The following is an 18,678-nucleotide window of genomic DNA, read 5'->3' on the forward strand; positions in this document are numbered from 1 at the left end:
TGTATATAAGTAGCGAGTAGCTCATTTTGGGCTCTTTATATCCCGCAGTATTTTTCTTGGCATTTGAGGGCACAAATCCAGCGCAATGTGAACGTTCTAAACCAGCGCGTTCACAGGAACCCACTAGAAAGCCGATTTAAATTGACTTTAATTTACAGCAATTGAACACTGAATTCCTTCCATTTGGCCTATTTTGGCCTAGCTTTTTTGTTATGTCCATAGAAAATCAATAGGGAACAAGATGCTAATTTCCGAGTATGAAAATGGCCATAACTTTTTTATTACTTGAGATATGAAAGTGAATTAGGTGTCAAATTAAACTTATTGTTATGCTTATCTGATGGGATAAATTGCAGACTTGATTTTTCAAATCTCAAAATTTTGTAACATTGCTAGATACATGATAAGGGAATAATGTTTAGTGCCAGATAAAGGCAGTAAGGTCCGATCAAAGATAGTCCGAGAGATGTCAATGAGGTAGATATTAGCTCAGGACTACTCTCTGGTTGAAGAAGGATGGTTTAGTTGCCTGATAACAGCTGGGAAGAAACTGTCCCTGAATCTGGAGTTATGTGTTTTCACACTTCTATACCGTTTGCCTGACGGGAGAGGGGTGAAGAAGGAGTGGCCGGGTGCGACCCATCCTTGATTATACTGCTGGCCTTGCCGAGGCAGCGTGAGGTGTAAATTGAGTCAATAGAAGGGAGGTTGGTTTGTGTGACACGAGCTCCTCCACTACACTTCTGGACATTTGTATCCAGAAATACAAATTTCTGGAGTATTATATTTCAACACTGTTTTACTATAGACACTCCACTAACCCGCTGTGGTATTGTTTCTGGAGATGAAAACAATTGGCCTATCTCTAATCAGATAGTTTTGTTGAGCCGAATAAACAAAATATGGTTTAAGAAAAATTGACACTTTATCTGTTGATCCATGTAATTGTTATCAACCAGTATGGAGGTACCTTCAGAATAACAACTCCGGCAATTCAAGAAGACTGCTCACAAACACAACAAGGCCAATTTAAAGATGGGAACTAAATGTTGCCCTTGCCTGCAAAATCCACCTTCAAGTAATTAGCTATATTTTAATCTTTATAGCCGTCTGCTATTGTGTCTTGGTTTAAAAAAAACTTACCCCAGTATTTCTCTTTATTTGATACTGGTAAAAACTCATGAAACCTGAAGGGACTTCCACTTGTGTTAAAACAATATCTTATTTGAAAACCACCTCCACAGGAATATGTAGCTAACATCTCTTGTCAACGTTGATGGCTAACTTTCTCCTAATGTTTAGTTATTAGTTAGCCAAAGAATTTTGGCAAGTGCTCTGTCCTCCTTCGTGAGTAATTGAGTGATGAATCATGAATGATGTTGCTCATGGGAAACTAGAACTGTGTACTGCTTTTGCAGGAAGGTTGTTGGGCCATGAAATTAACAATTCCCAATGACATTATACAGTTGGTTCACTGAGTGTTTGTTCGCAGATTAGAGCAAGATGCTATTTTTCCTTTCGTTCTCTCCATCCTTCGTGTAATTCTTTTTATTGTTCTCAGTTCTCTTTTCTTTCCCTCTGTATAGCTGAAATTATTTTTCATTGTGTCTAATTTTTTTCATTTAATTTCTTTGTTCTAGATTTTTCATTGCAGCATTGCTAGTTTCCATGTCACTATACTGGGTTAAGCCCCTGTCCCACTTACGTGTCCTTGGCACGCTAATTACGCGACCTCATGGTCGTGTTGAGGCTTGATGGTCCCGCGAAGGTCGTGCGCGACTACATGCATCCGCACAGCCGTCTGGAGCGTGTGACATCATTTGAAGATGGACACAAAATGCAGAAGTAACTCAGCGGGACCGGCAGCATCTCTGGAGAGAAGCAATGGGTGATGTTTCGGGTCGAGGCTCTTCTTCAGTCTGAAACATGGGTCTTGACCCAAAACATCATCCATTCCTTCCCTCCAGAGATGCTGCCGGTCCCGCTGAGTTACTCCTGCATTTTGTGTCTATATTCAATTTTCTTGGCCCCGCTCTGGGAATAGAAGATGGGGCGGACGGGATCCGCAACGGCCGTGAGCCCCAGGCCGAGTTTGGAGATCATTTGCCTGCTTCTGCTGCTGTTGGAGGTGAGACGTGCCAGGGTCTTGGACCTGCCCCTCTTTGGCCGTCAGTTACATGACTGGCCGGTGGCGCGCAAAGATTTCATTTGCTACAAAATTTCGGAGTGCCGCACTATATCACGCACAACGCCATACCCCTCCGCGCTTCTCAGTGGGACCGACCCCGTGCAGCCACACGATGCCCGTGCGCCTCAACGCAACGACAAGGTCACGTAATTTGCGTGCCAAGGACACGATAGTGGGACAGGGCCTTTAGTCACTCTGGACAGCCTGGGATTAACAAATCAAATGCCTACAAAGGGAGGAGAACGTGCAGAATACAGTGGAATGCACACACAAGGAAGAAGGTGGGGATTCAGCTTGGAAGATCCTGAGAAGAAACATTTAGCCTCATAATAAGCAAATGCAAGGCAATGAACAGAGAAGACGAATGCCCTGGATGTCCATTAGAATCTGAGACAGAAATACACTATGTACCCAGATAGTTTCACAGACCTAGCTAAAATTGCAATCCTGGTAGTATGGTGAGATTAGGTCAACTGTGTTTCTCCAACTATGATTATTTTGGAACTTGCGAGGTCAAGAAGAAATTGCCTCATTTGTACAGGTATGACATGAGTGCCAAAATGGTAAAGTTACTGCAGTAGCAGCTGGAGTTCCAGAGCAACGATAGAGAAATGAGTCAAATCCCACCATGGCTGCAGGGAAATTTAAATGCAAGTAAGTAAATAAATGTGGAATTTGTTGCGGATGATGCTAACAGAGTCAGAGAGTCTTACAGCATGGAAACAGGCCCTCTGGCCCAACATTCCCACAGCGAACAACCTGTCCCATCTACACTGGTCCCGCCTGCCTACATTTGGCCCATATCCCTCTAAACCTGTCCAATTTATGTATCTGCCTAATTGTTTCTTAAACTTTGCAACAGTTCCTGCCTCAACTACCTCCTCTGGCTGCTCATTTCATACACCCACCAACCAATGCTGGAAAAATCTACCCCTCAGATTCCTATTAAATCTTTCCCCCTATGTCCTCTGGTTAAACCTATGTCCTCTGGTTCTCGATTCCCCTACTCTGGGCAAGAGACTGTACGTCTAGAATAAGTTAATCATAGTAATGGTAACCATGAAGCTATTGGATCCCATCTGGCTCACAACTGTCAAGGAAGAAAGAAAAGACAAAAAGTAGATACAAAAAGCTGGAGTAACTCAGAGGGACAGGCAGCATGTCTGGATAGTAGGAATGGGTGATGTTTCGAGTCTGAAGAACGGGCTCAATCCGAAAAATCACCTATCCCTTCATCAGAGATGCTGCCTGTCTCGTTGAGTTACTCCAGCTTTTTGTGTCTAACTGTGGTGTAAACCAGCATCTGCAGTTCCTTTCTACACAAAAGAGAGTATTGTTTAATAATCAGCTATCTGGCCAAGGAAAACAAAGAAAAACTTACAGGACTCACATTCTCATAAACTCTCAAAATACCTCACTGAGTCCCTTTGAAGCATGTTACTTGTAATGATGAGCAAAACACAAAGTGAGGGATTTCAGCATCAAGGTTAGTCCAGTAAATGATAATACTGTCTCATTCAAATTTCATTCAATAATGATCAAGAGAACATCATCCAAAGTTAAACAGCGCGTTATGCAAGGCAGATTGTAAATAGAAAATGCTGGATATGGACAGCAGATTCGTCTTTGGAGAGAGAAACCTGAGCTGCTAATCAGACCTGCTAATCAGTCTGAAGAAGGGTCTCCACCCGAAACGTCGTCTATTCCTTCTCTCCAGTGATGTTGCCTCACCCACTGAGTTTCTCCAGCATTTTTTGTCTAGCTGCTAATCAAACCTTCGCGTTTGTGTCAGAACTGGCCGATCACCAACTTGTAACTCGGTTACATAAATGCAGCAAACCTGCCTCATTATATCCATGAATATATCGAACAATGGGTGTGCCAAGTCTATTGTGTGATATAACCATATAACCATATAACAATTACAGCACGGAAACAGGCCATCTCGGCCCTGCAAGTCCGTGCCGAACAACTTTTTTCCCTTAGTCCCACCTGCCTGCACTCATACCATAACCTTCCATTCCCTTCTCATCCATATGCCTATCCAATTTATTTTTAAATGATACCAATGAACCTGCCGACACCACTTCCACTGGAAGCTCATTCCACACCGCTACCACTCTCTGAGTAAAGAAGTTCCCCCTCATGTTATCCCTAAACTTCTGTCCCTTAATTCTGAAGTCATGTCCTCTTGTTTGAATCTTCCCTATTCTCAAAGGGAAAAGCTTGTCCACATCAACTCTGTCTATCCCTCTCATCATTTTAAAGACCTCTATCAAGTCCCCCCTTAACTTTCTGTGCTCCAGAGAATAAAGACCTAACTTATTCAACCTATCTCTGTAACTTAGTTGTTGAAACCCAGGCAACATTCTACTAAATCTCCTCTGTACTCTCTCTATTTTGTTGACATCCTTCCTATAATTGGGCGACCAAAATTGTACACCATACTTCAGATTTGGTCTCACCAATGCCTTGTACAATTTTAACATTGCATCCCAGCTTCTATACTCAATGCTCTGATTTATAAAGGCTAGCATACCAAAAGCTTTCTTTACCACCCTATCTATATGAGATTCCACCTTCAAGGAACTATGCACGGTTATTCCCAGATCCCTCAGTTCAACTGTATTCTTCAATTCCCTACCATTTACCATGTACGTCCTATTTTGATTTGTCCTGCCAAGGTGTAGCACCTCACATTTATCAGCATTAAACTCCATCTGCCATCTTTCAGCCCATTTTTCCAAATGGCCTAAATCACTCTGTAGACTTTGGAAATCCTCTTCATTATCCACAACACCCCCTATCTTGGTATCATCTGCGTACTTACTAATCCAATTTACCACCCCTTCATCCAGATCATTGATGTACATGACAAACAACAAAGGACCCAACACAGATCCCTGAGGCACCCCACTAGTCACCTGCCTCCAACCCGACAAACAGCCATCCACCATTACCCTCTGGCTTCTCCCATTCAGCCACTGTTGAATCCATCTTGCTATTCCGGCATTTATACCCAACAGTTTAACCTTCTTAACCAACCTTCCATGAGGAACCTTGTCAAAGGCCTTACTAAAGTCCATATAGACAACATCCACTGCTTTACCCTCGTCAATTTCCCTAGTAACCTCTTCAAAAAATTCAAGAAGATTAGTCAAACATGACCTTCCAGGCACAAATCCATGTTGACTGTTCCTAATCAGACCCTGTTTATCCAGATGCTTATATATATTATCTCTAAGTATCTTTTCCATTCATTTGCCCACCACTGAAGTCAAACTAACAGGTCTATAATTTCTAGTTTTACTCTTAGAACCCTTTTTAAACAATGGGACAACATGCGCAGTACGCCAATCCTCGGGGACTATTCCCGTTTCTAAGCAAATACAGCAAAGTTGAGTAATTTAACATAATTTAATTGGATGTTAGAAGAGATGAAGAAGGATAAAATCACCATCATGGTACCTGGCTGAGTTTTCTATCATCGGGCAGGAGGTACAGAAGACTGAAGTCCCACATCACCAGTTCAGGAACAATGACTTTCCAACAACTATTAGATGACTGAACTGACCTACACAGCCCTAAAGGGTCTGTCCCAATGCAGCGACCTAATTGGCGGGTTTAGACGAGTTTAGGAGAGTTTGAAAAAATGTCATGTTGAAGACCTCCTTCGACTATGTAGAAGACCTCCTTCGACCTCCTTCAACTATGTTGAAGACTAGCTTTGACTATCTTCGATTAGCTTCGGGAAAATTGGACTCCGAATAGTGGAGAATGAAGACGACCTCCTTCGATCTCCTACGACCTCCCTTCGACCACGTTGAAGACTATCTACGACTACCTTCGATTGCCTTCGACTACCATCGATTACCTATGAATAACATGCCGACCTTCTACGAGCTACTTTAACCTATGAGTAAAAAAAGCATCGATTTTTTCCATGACAATGTTTTTTTACATGCGGGCATTTTTCAACATGTTGAAAAATACGCCGTGACCTAGCTGAGGCCTCGAGTACGCGGGGCCTACTCTCGAGCATGAAGGAGAGTTACCTCGTGTTGACCATGCTGCAAGTATGAGTCAAGGGCAAACTAGTCAGAACTCGCAGATTAGGTTGCCCGCAGTGGGAAAGCCCCTTAATCCTACCTCAGTAAAATAACGCTGAGGACGAACTCCTTCACTAACATTGACTTGTTTTCTAATCGTGTTTTTTGCTCTAAAGTTTGTTTTGCACTATCTTTTATTTTTTACTGACTTATATAATGAATGTCTTGCATGTTGTCTGAGTCTATGTGCCTGCAAAGCTGCTTGAAACAAGATTATCATTGTACCTGTACCTCACCATTCTTGTGCATATGCAATAAACACAACTTGACTTGACCTTTTGCATTGTGTTTTAATTCACACAGTATGTTCAGCTTTGCAATGTCAATTAAGCTAACTGATGAATCGTTTGATAGACACAAAAAGCTGGAGTAACTCAGCAGGTCAGACAGCATCTCTGGAGAAAAGGAATGGGTGACATTTAAGACTCGAAACCCATTTTCAGACTGAGAGCCAGAGGAAAGGGAAACAAGATATAGATGGTGATATAGGTAGATATAGAACAAATGAATGAAAGATATGCAAAAAGGTAACCATGATAAAGAAACCAAGCCATTGTAAGCTGTGGGCTGGGTGAAACCAAGTTACCAACAATGAGACTCAACAAGATGACTTGGAAGCAAGTATGAGTTGGGTAGGGGAGGGATGGAGTGGGTTACTTGAAGTTCAAGAAATCAATATTTATACTGCTGGATTGTAAACTGCCCTAGCAAACTATTAGATGCAGTTCCTCCAATATATGTTTGGTCTCATTCTGCCAATGGTGGAGGCCCAGGACAGAAAGTCAGTGTGGGAATGGGAAGAGGAATTGTTTCTTTGGTGGATATGAAGCTAATGTAATGATACAGTGTTATAGAATGCTTGGTGCATGGAAAGCTCCCATCAAGTCTGTGCTAACTTAATATGGGAGCAATCCTGCTGGGCTGAATAGCCAGTACTCGCTTTCTATACTCCTGTAAATGTCTCCATTCGTATACTATCCAACTCCCTCTGCAGCACTATTATTGAATCCACCTCCACTGTTTTCTCTGGCAATATATTTCAGACCTTAATCACTTTTGTTCTTCAAATAACCTTCATCCGATGTCTCCTGCTTGTTGAACCTTCCACCGAGGGAACAGTTTTGTTCCGTCTAGTCTGTTTATTACCCTTCTTGAACTTAAATAGCCATATCAGATCTCCTCACAACTTCCTCTGTTCCTGTGGTGAACAAACCCTGCTTTTATAGTCTATCCAAATAAATATGTAATCTCATCCCAGGAATTTTACAGTAGAGTTGGACAAACTCGGATTGGTTTCCCTGGAGTTCTCAGAGGCTGAGGGGAGACCTGATAGAAGTTTGTAAAATTATGAGATGCATAAATCAGTCAAAATGTATTCCCCTTGGTGAAAATCACAAATACCAGAGGGCATAGATTTAAGTTGAGAGGGGGAAAGTTTAAAGGAGATGGGTGGAGCATGTTTTTTTTTTACATAGAGAGTGTTAGGTGCCTGGAACATGCTGGAATGGGGATGGTGATGGAATGGTGGCTTTTAAGATACTTTTATGGGTAGGAAGGAACTGCAGATGCTGGTTTACACCGAAGATAGACACAACATGCAGGGGTAACTCAGCAGGTCAGGCAACATTTCTGGAGAGAAGGAATAAGTAATGTTTTGGGTCAAGTCCCTTTGTCTGAAGAAGGGCCTCGACCAAAATCGTCACCCATTCCTTTTCTCCAGAGATGCTGCCTGTCCCGCTGAGTTACTCCAGCATTTTGTATCTATCTTAAGAGACTTTTAGATGGGCACTTGAATGTTAGAGAAGGTAATGGCATGACGATTGTGTGATGCACTCAATGATTCAACGGCTCAATGGGGCTCTTATTGTCACATGTGCACAGTGAAATTATTATTTTCAATGAAATTATTATGTCCAGTATAGTATTGCCATACTCAAGCAAATCCCCGATTAGAAAGTGTACAGAAATACTCCACTGATCCCACATTCAAGAGGCACTATATTTTGGCGCCATTTTCAAAGTCTTGGCCACGTTGCCAATTCCAGGTAAGTCCCAGACTGCTGTGGGTCTCCTCCATCGGCCTCCTTGGACGTTTGGATGGACCAGTGAACCGATGTCCCTCTCCGCAATAACCAAGCTGACCTCCCGGTGGCTCAGCACTCTAACTCCCCCTCCCACTCCGTCTCCGACCTCTCTGTCCTGGGTCTCCTCCATGGCCACAGCAAGCAGCACCGGTAATTGGAGGAACAGCACCTCATATTCCGTTTGGGGAGTCTGCATCCTGGGGGCATGAACATCGAATTCTCCCAATTTTGTTAGTCTTTGCTGTCTCCTCCCATCCCCCAGCCTTCGGGCTCCTCCTCCTTTGTCCTTTCTTGTCCCCGCCCACCCCCGCCCCCGATCAGTCTGAAGAAAGGTTTCGGCCCGAAACGTTGCCTATTTCCTTCGCTCCATAGATGCTGCTGCACCCGCTGAGTTTCTCCAGCTTTTTTGTGTACCTTTGATTCTCCAGCATCTGCAGTTCCTTCTTAAATACGATGTCCCTCTCCATGCCTGTCCACCTTTGTTCCGCAGGGGCACCTCCCACAGCGAACATCGAGGGTGCGGTTGGCCAGAACACAGTTCTCTCTCCTCTGCTATCGGCTTTGCTCCTCGCCCGTCGAGTCCTTCATCATCACTGGCTCCATCCAGTCTCTGGTCTTCAGGGTATGAGCAGGGGCCAGTTCACCCCTATGTTGCCCTGTGGACCTCGTAAAGCGGTCAATATAGAAATTAGTTTCCTATCTCTCACCAACATTGGCAGAGACAACTCAGTTCTAAAGTTCTCCCAGTGTAAAGTTTAATAACCCAGCCACAGGCACTTCAGACACAAAATAAATGTGTGAACACTTGTTTCCATGTATGCCTGTATTTTGAATGATGGGGAATGTGATGAAAACAATTATTTGGAACAAAAGAATGTGACATCAAAACCAGATGTTCTTGCCAATTCCCATTATAATTCAGTGTTACTATGATCGAGAGTCAATATTGAAGCAATGGCTGAAACATCTGGATTATTAAACCCAGTCACCTTCCCAGGGATTTCCTTACACTTATCAGACGTAGACAATTTGCTCATTGCCAATAACTTTTTATTTTCCAGCATCACACTTTGTTTAGGTTATTCCTGTTTGAAATAATGCAGAGTAAATGCATTATCATTTAGGAAATATTGATAAACTTCTGTTTACATTGTGTCAAATTTATATTCAAAAGTTCATGTCACAGAAGCAGTAGGCCATTCGGCCCATTGAGTCTACTCTGCCATTCAATCATGACTGATCTATCTTTTCCTCTTAACCCAAACCTCTTGCCTCCTCCCCATAACCATTGACACCTTTGCTAATCAAAAGTATCTGCCAATCTCAGCCTTAAAAATACTCAGTGACTTGGCCTTCACCGAATGAATGCCATAGATTCACCACCCACTGACTCACTGACTTCTAGGAAATTCCTCCTCATCTACTTTCTAACAGTACATACTTTTATTCTGAGCTTATGCCCTCTAGTTCTAGACACTGGAGGAAACATCCTCTCCACATCCACTCTATCTAGGCCTATGGCTTTTCGGTAAGTTTCAATGATGTAATCCCTCATCCTTTTAACTTTCTTTTATGTGGCAGGAGAAGAGCAATTTGCTCCTATTATATGATAGCACTTTACTTCAACGTAACCCCCAAATGTAAAGGGCCTGTCCTGCTGTACGAGGTAATTCAAGAGGTAACAGTAGGTACTCAGGAAATCTGGTAAACTCGTGACGTTTTTTCAACACTGTGAAAAATGTCCATGAGTAACTAAATACTTGGGGGTGATGAAAAAACGTTTTACTTTTTACTCCTACGAGCCGCTACGAGACATCCACGAACTCCTACGGACGCGCTACGGACATTCTCCGAGTTTGAATCAGGGGAAAACTCAGGAGAACTCTTGAATTACCTCGTACAGTGGGACAGGCCCTTAAGTTGCTTCATTCAGTAGGTGAATGCTTTGTCAAGCTCTGATCTCTTGTCTTCTAAACCCAACAAATAATTCACCTTGAGTTCTGACCCCACACCAGGTCTTAGTCACCAGATAAAAACCCTTTATTGTTACTCTTTGCCTTCTGCCGTCCAGCCAAACTGCTGAATAGAGATGATTGAAACTTAATGTTTAGAACTGCAATGTGTATAATGCTGCAATATTATATGGGAATCTGCATTTATTAAAAAGATTCGTCTCTTTAGGTCTTTAAGCTTTTTTCTCTATTCTGAATTGATAATACACTCTGGTGCATAAAGTCTTAAAAATATTAGATACCTTGACACATGGAGCTTGTTCTTATTTCAACATGGCTGCCACAAGTTGTGGATGAAATGTTTTTTTAAAGCTTCCCAATCCTTCAGCTTCTCGCTAATCTTTACAATGTTATATGCCTTCTCTTTTAGGTTTATACTGTCTTTGACTTTCCTTGTCAGCCACGGTCACCTCATTCTCTTGTTAGAATCTTTTTACCTCTTTGGAATGAAAAGATCCTGCATCTTCCGAATTTTTCCCAGAGATTCCTGTCATTGCTGTTCGACCGTCATCCCTTTCCAATCAACTTTGGCCAGATCCACCCTCATGTCTCTGTAATCATCTTTGCTCGTCAAAAATACAGACATATCTGATTTCATCTTCTCCCACTCAAATTGCAGGATGAATTTTATCACATTAATGTCACTACCTCCTAGTGGTTCCTTTATCTTAAGCTCCTTAATCAAATCTGCTTCACTACACAACACCAAATCCAGAATTGTCTTTTTCCTCTTTTTTTTTTTTTTACAACAAAATTTATTCAATTGTTAAAAATAATATTTACACTACAATAAAACAAGCCAGAACCCACCACCATAATACAATACAAACATGTATCCATAATAAACTATTATACAATTATGATACAATCCTTATTGAGGATACATTCAACACCCTGCGGAGCCCAGCAGTCCCGAAACTCCCTCAGGGTGCCCACAGACTTCCCTTTCCCTTTCTAATCCCACCCAGGCACGGACGTATGTCTTTCCTCTTGGTAGGCTCACCTACAAGCTGCTCAAAGAAAACATTTCTTGGTAGATGTAGATCTTCCCTCTCCTCGTTTCCAGTACAAATTGGATTTTCCCAGTCTACCTACATACTGAAACTGTAAAATTGCCTTTCTTATATGCCAATTGCATCTTATGATGTAATTTGCACTCTACATTCTGGCTACTGTTTGAAGGCCTGTATATAAGTCCCAGTCTTTTTACCCTCAGCTCTACCCACAATGACCCTTCTGATCCAGCCACCCCTTGTTAAGGACTGAATGTCAATCCTTACCAGAAGAGATGCCCCGCCCCCTCTGCCCACCTGCCTGTCTTTTCAATAGAACTTGGATATTCAGCTCCCAGCTCAGATCCTCGCTCAGGTACATCTTCATAATGCCCGCAACGTTGCACCTTCCAATTTATAATTGCGTTATAAGCTCATCCACTCTGTTCCGTAAACTATGTACATTCAAATATAACACCTTTAATTCAGTATTCACCACCCTTCTTCGCACATCAGCCCCAACTTTACCCGAGAGGTGCTCCACAGGGGTCAGTGCTGGGGAGCTACTCTTCATGGTGTATGTTTAGGATTTGGATGAGGGAACTGAAGGCTTTGTGGCCAAGTTTGTCAATGATACGAAGATAGGTGGAGGTGTAGGTAGTGTAGAGAAAGCAGGGACTCTGCAGAAGAATTGGACAGGTTGGGAGAGTGGAATGAGAAGTGGTAGATGGAATAGAGCATAGCAAAGTGTGTAGTCATGCATTTTTGTAGTCGGAAAAATAGAGTATTTTCTAAATGGGGAGAGAATTGAGAAATTAGATGTGCAAAGGGACTTGGGAGTGCTAGTGCAGGGTTCCCAAAACATTCATTTGCAAGTTGAACTGGTTGTAAGGTAGGCAAATGAAACGCTAGCATTTATGTCGACAGAATTAGATTACAAAAACGGGGATGTAATGCTGAGACTTTATATGGAACTGATCGGATCAAATTTGTGAACAATTTTGGGCCCCATATCTAAAGAAGGATGTGCTAACATTGGAGAGGGTCCAGAAGAGGTTTAAAAGTCTGATCCCAGGAATGATTGGGTTAACATAATGTGAGATTTTGAAGGCACTGGGCCTGGAGTCGCTGGAGTTTAGAAATATGAGGGGGGGGCCTCATTGAAACTTACCAAATAGTGAAAGAGCTGGATAGAGTGAATGTGTTGAGGATGTTTCTACAAGTTGGGTTGTCTTGGATCAGATGTCATAGCCTCAGAATAAAAGGAGAATGAAAACTCCTTTAGAAAGATGAGAGGAATTTCTTTAGTCAGAGTGCGGTGAATCTGTGAAATTCATTGCCACAGATTGCTGTGGAGGCCAAGTCAATGGATATTTTTAAGGCGGAAGTTGACGGATTCTTGCTTAGTAAGGGTGTCAGGCTTTATGGGGCGAAGGCAGGAGAATGGGGTTGTGAGGGAAAGATAGATCAGCCATGATTGAATGGTGGATAGACTTGATGGGCCAGATGGCCTAATTCTGCTCCCAGAATTCATGACATTCCTGTGACTGACCTTCTTTGGGTCACCATGGTTTCATTTTGCCAAGTTCATTCACTGTGTAAAAAAACCTCAATTCCAAATAGAGTGTTGCATTCAATTACATTTATTCTGAATAAGCAGAAACACAGCCTTTGAATCAAATCACCCGATTACCATTTGGATTTTTCTTTTGAGATTGAACTGTTAGGGGAACTAAATTGGATCCACGAAATGGACGATGGTAATTCAGCATTAGTTACTCATGCTACTAATCCATCTGCATAGTTCTATCATTAGATGTTATGGCTCAGGAAATAACCACCAACCTCACTCAATTAACCATCCTCCGCAGAGCTCTATTCAGAATTGGTTAAAATGCCCGTTTCCACATTATTAACATGCTTATTCTTCCAACAGCCTGAGACCAATGTGAATGAGATTTAAAATGCAACTCACAGAACAAATTTCATAAAGTATCTTCAGCTGAATAATACTATGTGGAAAAATACATTGAATATGCACGTATTTTTGGTTATCTTTTAAGGAAAAAAAATCAATGAAGAATTTGCAGAAAATCAATGTGTAATGTTGAGCTATCCAAATGCTGTTCATGAGAGGTTGGAATTTAGCCTAATATTCCCATCTGTGCATATGGCCGAGGTATTGGTTACAGATGTTTTTGATTTGTAAGTTTATGATTTGTCTCTGAAGTCTGCAAATTAATAATGGAGTAAAAATGTTGTTGAAAATCATACTGAATCATCTGACCTGTAACAGAATGCAATATTACAGAGTTTATCTGTGAAATGTAGGATCCAGGGATTGTTATCTGGACATCTCAGGATCACATAATTGTGGAATGCAAAAAGCACTTTAACAAGTGCATCGCAGATGAGAAAGCTTTATCCTTCAGTATAGATTGTCCAGATGTGTCCGGAGGACAATGTGATATATTGGCTCAAAGTGAGGTGATAGCTGCCGTAAATATCAGAATGCAATCACACAGATAAATGGATTAACCTAAAATAGAAGTGGTAACTATTAGGAGAGATTGAAGGTCAGATGTCATCTGGTGAGAGGGCTGATAGTCTGACCTACTATCAAAAAATTGATCAATCAGAAATAGAAGAGATCAAGAGATATAATAGATTTTAAGGAGAAACTTGGCAAATAAATGCTGGTGGAGTGACGTGCTAAACATTTGCAGCATGTTCTTCTTTAGGTCAGATGTCCAGCATCTGCAGTATTTTGCTTCCTTCTTTAAAGAGATTCACATGAGCTACCAGTCTAAAATATCCCGTGGAGCAGAAGCTGATGAAAAACAGGTTCAGTGAAAAGGAAGTGTTTGACAGTATATGACAAACTGGTGTTTTCAATTGTAAAAAGGGGAAATGGTAGTTAATATTATTACACCATATTTTCCTCAATTGAAAGACTATCACAGTATTTTGTTTTGCAGGCAAGGCAACGCTTTAAGCCATTGGGTATTCTAATATTTTGTCTGTATCTCAGCAACCATAATGTAACTATGCAGCTTCCTATAAAACAGGAATAATCAGTGTTATATTTTGTATTGTAGGTACACAAAAAAGCTGGAGAAACTCAGCAGGTGCAACAGCATCTATGGAGCGAAGGAAATAGGCAACGTTTCAAACCCTTCTTCAGATATTTTGTATTTTCTGGTTTGCGGAATTAAATCAATGCAACTTGGAAGAATATAGCACATGTATATGCAAAGGCAAATTAATTTATAACTAAACATAACCAGTGTAACAACCAGGTGTTAGTGTTGAGAATAGTTACTTATCCAAATAGGGTATTTGGATCAAAGCAGGGTATAGTGTGTATGAATTAAACAAGGGAAATATCCTCGCAGATGAAATGCCTCAATATATTGATCTTGAGAAATCCAATCATTTCGGCTTTTTTTCCAGCAGTTGCACTTAGAACTAAGAACTGAGATATTGAACTGAACCATCCAATTGATTGATTGAAAGATACAGCATGGAAACAGGCCCTTCGGCTAATCACGCCGACAATCGGCCACCGGTTCACACTCGTTTTATATGATCCCACTTTCACCCCCATTCCCTACACACTAGAGAGAATTTATAGAGGTCAATTAACTTACAAACCCGCACATCTTCAGGATGTGGGAGGAAACTGAGATAATACAGATTTAACCCACATGGCCACAGGGAGAATGTGCAAACCACACAGACAGCACCTAAAGTCAAGATCAAACCTGAGTCTTGGGCATTGTGAGGCAGCAGCTCTTCCAGCTGCACTACTGTGTAGCCCAAGTTTTATTATTATAAGTTACGTGTGTGATATTTCCTAATAATTTAGATTTAGAGATACAGCAGGGAAAAAAGTTCCCTTGGCCCACTATCATAACTACACACACTAGGAACAATTTACTATTATACCAAGCCACTTAACTCACAAACCTGTTCATCTTTGGAGTGTTGGAGGAAACCAGAGATCCCAAAGAAAACCAGCACAGGTCACGGGGGGAATGTACAAAGATACAGACAGCACCCATAGTCAGGATCGAACCTGGGTCCCTGGCGCTATAAGACAGCAACTCTACCACTGCACCACCATGCCGCCCTATCAGTGATTAGTATCGTCAAGTAACAATTGCCATGAAAATAAGGAAATTATTTTGACAAATTATTAAGAGAAGAAGTGTAACTCATTTCTAGCATGCAGTCAATTCCTAGGGTCACTGGGTAACTGGGAATGGTTTTAATGAACCATTGTCTTGTATGGAGAATTGTGAAGTCAAAGGTTTTTCAGAAAAGCTGAGCCTTTTTGTAATGCCAGAATGACTTGCATTGGGTGAGCTTCATGGTAACAGCTGATCTTGGGCACTCTGGTGGGTACATAGAAATAATGAAAAATTGATGTTGAGCCAAGAGTCAAGTCAAGTGTGTCCCAAATGTGAAATTATGAAATTCATACACACAACAGCATAACGGGCCTATAAACACAATACACACAGAGAAAATTTAATAAACAAAAGATCAATAAATTAATAATCGCACCACTAGTGCAAAAAATAAATCCAAAGTCCCTAGTGCAACCGAAGACAGCCCACACATGTTCAATAGATGTTAGTGTTGTGCAAAGTCCTGATGGTTGTTGGAAAGAAGCCATTTTTGTAGTTGGTGGTCATGGTTTTCATACTCCTACACCTTTTACCTGATGGTAGAAGTGAAATGAGAGTGTGGCCAGGCTGATGTGAGTCTTTGATGATATTGGCTCCTTTTTTGTGGTAGCATTTCCTGTAAATCCCTTTGATTTCGGGAGCTGAGGGCGGGTGCACAAGAAAGAATATGTAGAACCCAATCAAGATTAAAATTCACTCTCTTTCTTCCCATGCATTGTGAAGAAGTGTAATTTGATATTATTAGGATTAAGATATTTACAAGTTGGCAAATTGCTGATGGAAGCTTGGGTCTTATTCAACAAGCTGGTAGTTGATTTAATAACCATGTCCCTGAACCATGCAGATCCAGATCCCAGCATGATACTGGTTGACCAGTTAATTTGACCCATTGAAGGAAACAGCAAGAATGGATCTATTTCTCTGGGCTGATATTTTCCCCTGTTCATTTCCAGCCAAGTCTATGATGTCGGGATATTTAGTTGATCACCTTTTTTTTCTATTTGTGTTGTCACGGCTGGGTAAATCCCAGCAGTAAACTATACATTTTAGAAGACACTCAGTCTTTGTTTTGCAATCTGGCAACTGAAGTCTCTAGGCCTAGATAAGTTGTTCATTTCTGTATTGGAAAATAATGTGCACTCTGCAGTCAGCTGTGTAACTTGGCTTGAAGGCTTGGAATCATAATGATACATTTTTACAGTGGTCAGATGCACCACCGAATAAAACAAAAGTTGACCACTGATCAGTTTAATTTTCAATCAAATCAGTATTAAATCAAGCCTGCCATTAAGTAGCTGGAAAAGATAGATGAAGTGAAGATTTTATGATCCTGGGAAAGAATAAATTTGTGTGGCAATGTTCAATGAGTCAGTGAAGGACAAATGAGAGTGGGACAAATATTCACCAATGGTTCATTTGTTGCCTTCTAACTGTTCTGTTGTAACAATTCGCTGCTATCTGCTGGTTTAACCAATGTCCAAAATATCACTTGATATGGAACCTTTTCTCCAGAGATGCTGTCTGACCCGCTGTTACTCCAGCTTTTTGTGCCCATCTTTGGTTTAAACCAGCATCTGCAGTTCCTTCCTACATATATCATTTGAGTGTTGAGTAACTTCTGTTGACCTTTTTAACTGAAGGTTAAAAATCAACCAGGTTTATTTCTAACAGTGAGTGCGAGTTTTGACCTACTGATCCTGCTCAACCTCCTCATTACAAAACCTTTGGCAGTTGGCATGTTTCCCCTTGGATCTGCACTGGCACATTTTGATGCAAGCAAAATCAACATTGGCCACAGATGAAGATTACTTATTCCAGTATAGCTATACACCAGAATTGGAACAAGCTTATATTTAAGGAAAAAAGAAGTAATACATAAAGCTGCACTTTTATATCACTGGCAATACATTTTTACATTCTAAATAACTATCATTGGATACCAACCAAGATGCCCCTTCTAAGCTCATCCTATTTGTAGTGTTTCTTATCCATGTATCTGTCCAAGTATCTTTTATATACTGTCTCCTCTGGAAGCTCGTTCCGTATAGCCACCATCTTCCCTGCCTGAACAAGTTACCTCCCAGGTTTCTACTAAATCTTGTCCTTCTCACCTTAAACGTGCCTTCTGGTTCTTGATTCCTCATCCCTGGGTAAAAGACTCTGTGCATTCACCTGATCTATTCCCCGCATTATTTTGTACAGGATCATCCATCAGCCTCCTGCACGCCAAGGAAAAAGTCCTGCCCTGCCCAACATCTCCCTTTAGGTTAGGCCCTTGAGTCTTAGCAGTATAATAAAGGAAAAAAATATATAAATATAATTTATTTTATTTAACACAACTCATGTACTTTCAGTTCAAAGAGGAAAAATGATTCTAACACGAGTATGAGGTGACTCTGGCTGACAAGGGAAGTCAAAGACAGTATCTAAACCTAAAATAGTATCCATATAACATTGCAAAGATTAGTGAGAAGCTGAAGGATTGGGAAGCTTTTAAAAAACATTTCACCCACAACTAGGTGCAGCCATGTTGCAATAAGAACACGGTCAGGGAATCTAACATTTTTTTAAGACTTAATGCACCAGAGTGTAATGTCAATTCAGAATGCAGAAAGCTTCAAGTGCTATGGAGATGAATCTTTTTAATGAATGCAGATTCCCATATAATATTGCAGCATTATACACATTGTAGTTCTAAATATTAACTTTAATTCATCTCACTTCAGGAGCTGTGATGTGGTAGATATCTCGGAAGGTCTTTGTGGAGTTAGCTTAACATTGAGAATCTTTAGTCATTTGGGAGTGTGGGTGGTCAGAGAGTGTTTTATGTCCTACAAGTGGGAGGAAAAAGAAATGATTTTGCTGAACCGTCGCCAAGCCAAGCCTGAGGTCAAAGTTTAACCCAATGAATCTATTAATTGCCAACAGATGTGGAAATGATTCTTCCATTGACTACACACCCACTGAATGTAATGGAATATAATCATCAAGCTTCATCAGAAATCTCACAAGTAACATGAGAGATGGTTATATTCAATGGTTAAAACAATAAATATGGTTTATTTTCCACATGCCATTTTGTTCCCTCTGCTGTGGGTGT

Source organism: Leucoraja erinacea, chromosome 11 (assembly GCF_028641065.1).
Source record: "Leucoraja erinacea ecotype New England chromosome 11, Leri_hhj_1, whole genome shotgun sequence".
Classification (NCBI taxonomy): Eukaryota; Metazoa; Chordata; class Chondrichthyes; order Rajiformes; family Rajidae; genus Leucoraja; species Leucoraja erinaceus.